The sequence below is a fragment of the Equus przewalskii genome, chromosome 10 (genome assembly GCF_037783145.1).
Source record: "Equus przewalskii isolate Varuska chromosome 10, EquPr2, whole genome shotgun sequence".
NCBI classification, from domain to species: Eukaryota; Metazoa; Chordata; class Mammalia; order Perissodactyla; family Equidae; genus Equus; species Equus przewalskii.
Window position 1 is genome coordinate 6,525,149 of NC_091840.1, and position 10,135 is coordinate 6,535,283.

General features: G+C 44.2%; 1 protein-coding gene across 7 annotated transcripts in view; it reads right to left on the minus strand.

Moving 5' to 3' along the window:
* TMEM94 (transmembrane protein 94) overlaps positions 1–7,700 on the minus strand; it is a 33,551-nt gene extending 25,851 nt beyond the window's left edge. For 6 of the 7 annotated variants that reach the window (XR_011522908.1, XR_011522907.1, XM_070560016.1 and 3 more), the window contains exon 1: positions 7,439–7,599. The gene's annotated coding sequence lies outside the window, so the exon portion shown is untranslated. Of the gene's footprint in view, positions 1–7,438 lie in introns of all 7 variants that reach the window. The other variant, XM_070560017.1, reaches the window with a different exon arrangement.
* Between the last annotated feature and the right edge of the window lie 2,435 nt (positions 7,701–10,135).

Sequence of the window (10,135 nt, forward strand, 5' to 3'; positions counted from 1 at the left end):
GTGCCAAATGACCTTGGGAAATCACTTGTCTCTCCGCCTCTCGGTTCTTATTCATAGAATGGAAATGACAATACCTACCACAGAGTGGTGCAACAGGAATTGTGTAAAATATTACATGTGGAGGGTCTAGTCCAGTATTTGGCACATAGTAGGTCTTAATAAATAGCTGCCATTACTATCATCAGCAAACAAGAAATACAAACAAAGTACCCCCTAGGTCAGCAATGAGGACTTAAAAGTAAGGAGAAGAAAAAAACCAAAAAGCATAAGGGTTGTAAAGAGATAAGTAAAACTGTCTCTATTGGCAGAAGACCAGATCATATATGTAGAAAATCCTAGGTAATCTACAAATAAGATATTAGAACAAATAAGTGTGCAAGGTTGCAGGATACAAGGTCAAAATACAAATATAAATTAAATTTCTATATGCTATAATGAAATATAGAAAAATAAAAAATTTTAAATATCACTTATAATAGCACAAAAAAAACCTATGAAATACTTAGGGATGACTTTAACAAAAACATATGTAAGATCTGTCACTGCTGAGAGAAATTAAAGAAGAGCTAAATAAATGGAGAGATATACCATGTCCATGGGTTGGAAGACTTTAATTATTTAATATTTAAATAATTAAATTAAATAATATTTATATCAATACATTTATCAGTATTAATATTAATATGCACCCATTAGAATCACTAAAATGAAAACGATTGACAATACCTAGTGTTGGTGAGGGTATGAACTCATAAATTGCTGGTGGGAATGTAACATGGTACAACCACTTTGAAAAACATTTTGGCAGTTTCTGATAAAGTTAAGCATACACTTCCTATATGACCCAGTAATGAAAACATATGTCCTCAAAAAGAATTGTTCAAAGCAGCTTTATTGAAAATAGCCAAAAACTAGAAACAATCCAATACCCATTCACAGGTGATCGGATGAATAAACTGTGGTATATCTACACAAAACGGACTGAAGTACTGACACGCACAACGACATGGCTGAATCTCAAATACATGTGCTGAATGAAAGAGCCAGGCACAAAAGAGCATGCAGCATATGATTCCATTTTTTATAGAAAATTCAGAACAGGCAAAATGAATCCATAGTGACAGCAAGCGGATCAGGGGTTGCCTGGGGCAGGGGGAGGGAATGACTGCAAAGGGTGCTGGGATCTCTTGTTCAATATCCTGATTGTGGGTGGTAGTTACAGCGGTATACACATTTGTCAAAATTCTTTGAACTATATACTTAAAAGGAGCATTTTATTGTGTGTAAATACTGCCTCAATCAAGCTGATTTTAAAAAGTAAGGTGGGATCTGAGATCCAACTAAATCAGCTCAACCAAGCTCTACACTGCCTGGCACATGCAAGATTGGGTATAAAAGAGAAGAGACAGTGAAGGAAATGAACATTTATCAAGTGCCTACTGTGTGAAATAACTGCATATATTTAATAAGCGTTAGGAATGGTCCTATTTTCAAAGTATAAGATACAGTCCTTTCCCTAGAGGGATTTATAACATAGGCAGTTTTTGGCTATTATGAAAAAAGATAACTAAAATTCAAGTTGCCATTGAAATACTAAATGAGAATTGCAAACAGGTGCCTAGGAGTGAGACAACAGACAGCAACCCAAGCAAGAACTAGAAGTCCCAACAAAGGTACCAAGGAAGAAATGCAGGAGCCTTTGTGAAAGATGGTGGATCTGACCTGTTTGGTTAGAACCAAAGGCCTTAGGAAGTAAGAGCGAGGAAATGAAGGGCCACATAGCACAGGGAATCAGGGGCCAAAATGCAGGGCCCCTTGAAGCCCAAAACAGAGAGATCCTGAGGGGTCACTGAAGTTTTCTAAGCGGGCCCAGTATTTTAAGAGGGTAGAGAATGGATCATAGTGGGAAGGGAAAGAAATTACAAGGCAGAAGAGTTAGAAGAAAATAACAATCTTGGTTTGCCATAACAAGTATCTAGACAAAGGTAGCATAGTAGCCATGAAAACAAAGGGATGGATGCTTCCTGCTGCCAAGCTCAAAATCAGCACTAAAATGAGCTAAGTGGATGCCCAAGGTTCAGGTTGAGGGCGAGGTAAGGAGTTGGCTGTCCTTCTTATCCATTCTAATGCAAACTTCATTAGCTGTGCTTGCACTCTAGCCATGCCCAACACACCAAAAATACAATTTGCTGGACCTGTATTCAGTTGAATAGCTGGGCCCAAAGGGTACTAAGTGACAGACTGATGTCCAGCTGGAGGGAAGTTTTTAATATCAAGCCTCAGGGTTCTATCTTTGGTGGCATCCTAGTCAATACTTTTATCAATGACTTGAGTGAGGAAACAGATGGTATGCTAATCAAATTCTTGGATAGTATAGACCTGGAAAGGAGATCAAAGTCAAGATCCAAGAAGATCTCAACAGGCTGAAATGATGGGCCAAATCTAACAGATTCAATTTAACTGAAATATATTCAATAGTAAGTCCTGTGCTTAGGTTCAAAAGCGACTGTATAAAACTACTATAAATGACCCAATTAAATGTGATTTCAATAGACGTGACATGGCCGCTCAAAGTTCATTCACATTTCAGCTACATTAACAGACAGTCTCCAAAAAGAGAGAGGTAAGGTCTGATTCCTATACATATCAGAGCATATCTGGAATATTTTGTTCATTTGTGAATCACACACTTTAAGAAGGACAGTAACAAATCTGGAAGGCTCCCAGACAGCAGCAACCAGCTTGGAGAAATTATGACCTGAGAAACGATGGAAAGAAGTGAAGATGCTTAGCCAGTACACCAAAAACACATGGGGTGAGAGCAGGGCTAGAAAGGCATGATGGCTGCCAGGTGAAAGAAGGGCCAGGCTTACTCTGGAAGGCTCCAAAAACAGGGACTAGATTGGGGGAAGAAGCTCTAGGGAGGTAGACTGGGACTTCATATGAGCAATAGCTCTTACATAATTAGAACTGTATTAAAAAAATGGAATAGTCTGCCCCTGAGAGGCAATGAGCTCCCCATCATTAGAGGCATCCAGGAAGAAGCTGGGAAATTATGGAGATGATAAATACATCAGGTAGCAAATAAGCAAGAGACTTGGTGTGGTCTCTTCTAACCCCGAGAGACTATGAAATCAACAAATCCAGTAGCTCCTACATGTGAAAAGATGCTCAGCTCCACTCATAAGAGATACCCAAATTAGACTACCCCAAGAGAAAGTTGGAAGACTTTCACCACCTGACTTCAAGGTTTATCAAGCTTCAGTAATCAAGGCAGTGTAGTATTGGCCTGGTGACAGAAGTTCTAGAAATAGATCCAGACATAGATGGTGAATTGATTTTCAAAAAAAGGTGCAAAGGTCATTCAGCGAATAAAAGATAGTCTTTTCAATAAATTGTGCTGGAACAACTGAATATTCAGATGCAAAAAAAAAAACTTGGAAATATAGCTTGCACCATATACAAAAATTAACTAAAAATGGATCATAGACCTAAATGTAAAAGAAAAACTATAAAACTTCTAGAAGATAGGAAAAAATCTTTGTGACTTTGTGTTAGATTTATTAGATTCAATACCAAAAGCACAACCCACAAAGGAAGAAATAAATTGGAACTGAGGGGCTGGGGACAGGAATGGGCGGGAGAATTTTCACTGTATACACTTTGTGCCTTTTAATTTTCAAACCATGTGAATGTACTATCAAATGTATCTTTAAAAAATCAGCAACCTCTCACTTCTGGGTATATACCCTAAAGAAGCGGAAATAGGGACTCAAATAGACTTTTGTACATCCACGCTCATAGCAGCATTATTCACAATAGCCAAAACGTGGAAGCGATCCAAGTGTCCATCAACAGATGAATGGACAAACAAGATGTGGTCTATACATACAATGGAATATTATTTAGACTTAAAAAGGGAGAAAATTCTGACATACGCTACAACATGGATGAACTTTGAAGACCTTTGAGGAACTTAAGTGAAATAAGCCACTCACAAAAGAACAAATATTGTATAATACCTCTTATTTGAGGTTCCTAGAATAGTCAAATTCATAGGTGGATGCCAGGGACTGGGGGCAGGGGAGGAATAGGGGTTATTGTTTAATGGGGACAGAGTTCCAGTTTGTGAAGATGCAAACGTTTTGGAGGTGGATGGTGGCGATGGTTGCATAACGATATGATGGCCTTAATGCCACAGAGCTGGTTAAAATGGTAAATTTTATGTTATGTATATTTTACCACAATAAAAAAAGTCAGCAACTTCTGATTCTCATTTTACAATAGACTCTGCCTTCTGTTACTATACAATATTCCCCCCTTGGGTTCCATGTCAACTTTAGGAATGTTTATGCTCTTTTCAACACATCTTTGAGTCTCTCATCAGTATATATCTTTTCCAAGTGTTTCCCAGTATTTTTCTGTTTGCTTCCCTACTAAGGAAGGTATCACGAATCTCTTTTTCAGGAAGATCCTGAAATTAAGAAAACTGGGTTCATATAATTACACTAAGATTTCTGGTTTTCCAATGGCTGCTCTTAAAGGGTCTCCTTCCCTTGGGCATGCAGCTCCACCCCCCGGGCCCCGTCACTTTTGGCCTATGGAGCCAGTAAAACCCAAAGCAATCAGTGTGAGATGTAGACCTCATGCCGGGTCTAAATCTGGCCCTTACTCTACCTGCCACGTCATGTGACCCATACTGTTTACTACTGTCTCAGCAGCCACAGGCAAAGCTTATTATTACACAAACCCCTGATCACCAAACCACACATTCTGGCTGGCCGGTCCCTTCGGAAGAAAAACATTCCTGCTGCAGTCGTGGCCTACCCTTTATTTCACCTGTGCTCCTGTAAACAAATCCAGGCCTGCTCGGAAACCAGCATTCAAACAATAGTTTTAAAGGAGCCTATCTTTTAGGTAAAGAAAGACACTCTCGAGAAGACAACATCGACACAGTAACAAGATAAAAAAATACTGACACACATATACCAGTGAAGTGCCAACCATGAGCTCGAACCTTCTCACTGAAGCCCAGGAATGGATTTAGGGGCTCTGTCTTCCCAGCTCGGACTGCTAGCGTAAGAGCTCATACTTGACTCACCAGGTGAGGGTCAAGAAAGCCTTGGGTGTAGGTAATAGTTACATTAGCACTCCTCCCTCTCCATAGAAATTGTTTCCCAAGCCCGACATTAAGGAAAGAGCAGTGGGGAGGAACGGAAGGATTGCGACCTTCATTTCCCATTAGTTCTGCAGGAGGTGAGCTTTCCAAAAGGCTGATTCTCAACACTTGGAGTTGGCACTCCCTAGCAACTTCTCAAAATAGAAATAGAAGCGCTTTCTGTTTTCTTCCATCTAACCGCCCAACCCTGGCTCTCCAGGTCTAATCTTCTGATGTCCGGTCACCACAAACAAGGGGCAGGGTGGGGGGTGGGGGATTCAAGGGCAGTTAACTCTCAATTATTTGGCCACTGATGGATGGTTTGTACTTCACCTCCCTGGTCAATGCACTACTCCATAGTATCCACCAGTATCCCTATTTGAAGTTCTGACAAAAAGAACCAGTGAGCAAGGAAGTGAAAGCTAACATGGCCGCTAAAACAAGACTTGCAAAGTATTTGTGGATTCTATTTGAACACGCTGTCCTCTGTTCCAGGGTTATGACAGTCTGGGTTCTGATGTGTTCTCATCTTTACAGTGATTTTCAAACTTTTTTATACCATGGATCACTTTTGACTCTTTAGAAAATGAATCTATACCATTGTTTTTTAAAAAATTAAAACTACCTTGGAATACTAAGATTGGCCTTTCTTTTGCCAAGATTATCATAAAGACATACCACCATGGTATTTCTTCTTTCCTCAGTGGTTCTCAACCTTTTTCTGCCTCCACACTGTTCTCATACACAACACATTTCCACTAATAACATCTCTAATAACACTACACTGGTTCCCAAAAAACAGAGGAAGAGGCTACCTTGACCTGACTCCATCCCTTCCTGCCCTCAACAGAGAATCATTGTAATCATTTATGCCCCAAAACACAGAGAGAGACCACAATAAATACTAATGCAAGAAATTAGCCAGTGAACTACCCACTGGTTACTTAAAATGAAGGAATGCAAGAATGGATTAAGAACCTGGTAAGTGCTAGACCCCATGCTATCTACACCTATGTATAGGGGTCCTATATACACCATCTCATTTATTGTATACAACCACCCTGCAGGGGGCTTAGAGAAGTTAGGGAACTTGATCTCCTCAGATCACACCTAGGAAACAACTGGCTCCAGGGGATAAAGAACTTTAGAGCCTGGCCTTCAGAGCTCCAGTCCTGGCTCTAGGTGACCCTGGCCCTGCCCCGTTGCCCCTCCCAACAGTCTCCTCTTGTGTAAAATAAAAACGTAAAAACTCTCCTCCTCCCCACTTGCAGCTTTCTAAGAGTACCCTGGGAATAACTCAACTATGTCACTAAAGCTGAGTGTCTTGAATAAAGGATGAGAAAACTACCACCTCCTTCAATGCACAAATTCACACACTAGAAGGAAAAGATCAAGTACAGAGCTCCCTCCTTTTTTCCCCTAGAGCCCCACGAAAACTCGGAAGAGAGGGTGGGATGTAGCAGCACGTGACCAAATGAACGAACACGCCAAAGTGCAGCCTGTGGTTACACACCAGTGAAAGAAGAGCAGGGTCTGCCTCGCACCGGGCACCGGGCACCGGGCACCGGGCACGGGGCGCCGGCCAGGGGCTCACACCGTGGCACGCGAGGACTGTGAGACTGGACGTGAGGGGAGTGTGCGGCAGAGGAATGAGGGCACAGCACAGAAATCAGTTTATAGGATGGCAAGTATTGTATTCCTGTGGTTGCTGCTCAGGAATCTTTAAACGATTCTGGAAAGACGGAAGGACAACAAAAAGCACGGCACACTCCAAACCGCAGGGTCGCTGCTCAGGGTTGAGAAGCCCCTCGGCTCCCTCCACCTTGGCCCGGGGTACGCGGTCAGCACGAGGGCCGGCCAGCAGCTGAGAGCGCGCGCAGGGGAGACAACGGTCTGAACTGAGGTCGGGGTGGGGGACTCGCAGAGGTCTATAAATACACTGGACATCAGCGTTGGAAGCCCCCTGGGCCAGGGCCCAGCCACGACAAACCTGGGGCAGGGATTCTTTGTTGGCGGGAGGCTTCGATTTCTGGCGAGGGACCCCCAAGGGGCCAAGCCAGGGCCGAGGGCAAGTGTGAGCACCCGGGAGAAGGAAAAGGCCAAGAGCTGGAGGCAGGAGTCAGTTCCTTGACTCCCCCTCGAAGGGATCCCCCAAGGCCAATCCCTGGGTGCAGACCCCAGACTCCCCTCGCCTCGACCAAGAATCCAGAGGACGCGGAAGGCCGAGCCCCACACCCTCTAGCTCCCCTTGCTTCGGGCCACGAGCCTTCTCGTACTTACCGGGGCCCGGGGGCCTGTCTTCCTCTCCCACGTCCTCTCCCCTCCCTGCCCCTCCTCACTTCACGTCCCCTCCTCCAAGGGCTGCAGCCATGTCCGTTACTGGCAACTCTAAAGGGGCTTGCCTCCCTTCTCGGACACCGAGACGCCGGCTGGCGAGCTAAAGTTCTGGGTGCTGATTGGTTGAAGTCCCAATCGGCTGGGCATTTCTGCCTTCTTATTGGCTGCGCGGCGCGCAAGACTGTAGCTGCAGCCTCCCCTCCAGGAGCCTGGCGGAATTAAGAGCCAAGCGACCGGCGGGAGACCTCGCAATCGCTCTCCATCCTTGGGCGTACTCCTCAGGCGCTTTCTAGTCTAGGGGTCCTGACCAGAGGCCAGGGAACGGCTTCCACCTTGCTTAGTTTTCCTACAGAATTATCCGAAAAAGATGAACAGAGCTACCCCTCCAACACCCCCACCCCCGCCGTTTTTCTTTCTTTTTAAAATAAGCCCTTGCAGAGCGCCCGCTCGTGTCTCTTACTTCTTCTAAGCTTCCTCCTTGTTGCTGGGAACAAGTGCCTAGAGACCCTTGCTCAGAGACCTTCGAGAGTCTCTTAGGAACTAATACTGTGCCCAAACCAAAGCTGGAGAGTCTAAGATAATAGTGCGGGGTTTCCCCCCAGCTCGGCTGAACTCTAAAGGGAAAAACAAGTTAAATTTTTTTCCTAGATAATTAGAGAAATCGCCTGGGAGACCTCTCTTGGGAAAACAAAGCCAGACTGTGTCAGTATTTACTTCTGTTTTCCCAGAGATCTCGGTCTGGAGACTTGGTTTTTTGTTTTTTAATCTGTTTATAAAATTGGAAGAGGGTCATGGCTAGCCCTGAGAAGTGAAAGCCCCTTCTCCCTATTAATGAATTTAGTTACGTAATTAAAATCTCTCTTTCTTATCAGCTGGACAGGAAGGTGCCATTTCAGTACCTAATCTTGTATGTTTGAAATGTTATAGCTATTGCCTAAAACACTGGTAGACTCGTGTTACTTTCCTGCCCACAAAAATCTTCTGCATTTTTGCAAAGAGAGGAAGTCCAAATCTCTCTGCCTGGCGTTGAAAGCACCTCATAAATCAACTCAGGTGGACATTTCCAGGCTTAACTCCCCACAGGCCAAACTACTGCCGTGACATAGATTCATCACCACCCCTAAATGCATCTGGGATCCTCCCACCTCTGCTCGTTTGCCCAAGAGATTCCCTGTGCTTTGAAGGTTCATTCCTACCAACAAAGCCGACATTCAAATCCATGCCCATCCTGAAGGCCCATCTCAAACGCTACCCACCCAAAAGCCTTTCCTGGTTTTTAGTCATGGAAATGCTTGTCTATATAGTACTGTGCCTCTTTCTTTTGCGTCTGCATTGTCATCTTTACAAACGTATGCTTTGTACACCATTGTTTTTGTAAGACCTCAGACTCCCTGAAGGCAGCTGGCTTATCCTGGCAGTCCCCACAACGTCTTACTCAGAGCCTTGTACCCAGTAAACGTTTGCTGAATTGAACTAGTCAGTTGTCTCTAGCTTATGTCTTTCCACTTGATCCCGGAAGATGTACATGGCTACGTTTGGAAGATTAACAAATGTAAGAGTCGTCCTGCCCTGCTCCACCTTGTACCCCGATCTGCTCTGACCACACTTGTTTCTCTGCTCCATTGGGTTTTATGAATATCACTCAACAAACTTGAACTGAGTGCCTACCAGTTTCAGGGGCTGTGCTACAGTCCTTCACCCCCTGGCCCTCTCCTCTGTCAGTCCCCCCAGCCATAAAACTTTGCCAAAGAAGTAAATCAAATCACTCAGGCCATGACATGCCAATGCATCCACTCTGAGTTCACCCTGGCTAGCCTTGTTGCAGCCCTGAGGTCTCTGTGGCCACATCTTGTTAGTTGTCTAGCAACCCCAGGCAGCAGTACCAATCCTTCTTTATTTTTCTGGAGCCTCCCCTGTCTCCCTACCAAGATAACCTTGATGAGAAGACCAAGGCCTTCTGGTGGTGATTCCTCACCCACTTCATCTGCTTCTATTTCCCTCTCAACATTCCTCCAGGAAAGAGATGCTCTTCTTCCTCTCCCCATCTGTATCCTCAGTCCCTTCCCTACTTCAGCCTCACATGCCCATCTCTAGGCTTAGCTTGTGCTGCTCAGCGTGCCTGAAATGCCCTTCTCATCTCCTTTCTTCCTGGCTAGCTCCCTATCATACTTTAAGATCAGGTTGGCTTGTCCCTGCTCTGTTTTCTCATAATTCCCTGTAGATAACTGTATCACTCATTTACCACATTGTTTTATATCTTTGACTGGAAAGTAATGTTAATAATGCGTTAGTATCCACACTCTCTTTCTCTCCTCCTGCCTGCTAAGGAGGATTGTGTCTGTGCCTGTTGGGTTCCCAGATCATTGCCCGATGTTGGAGTAACAGGGGAATGGTGGGGCTGAGAAGGGCCAAGCCATGAGTGATTTCATTTACTTTGTATAGGATGGGGATTACCAGTAGAGGAGAGCAGGTGGGCTTTAAAAGAGGACAGGAAGAGTGAGGAGAGAAGAGCCAGGAAGGTGTGGGTTAGGGAAGAATTGGGGGGAGTTTTGAGGGAAGGAAAAGAGAAGCTTTAGGGCAGAGTGAGAAATACCTTCAGTGAGTAGGTGAAATACCTCTCCCTGTTGTTCCGACACTGTA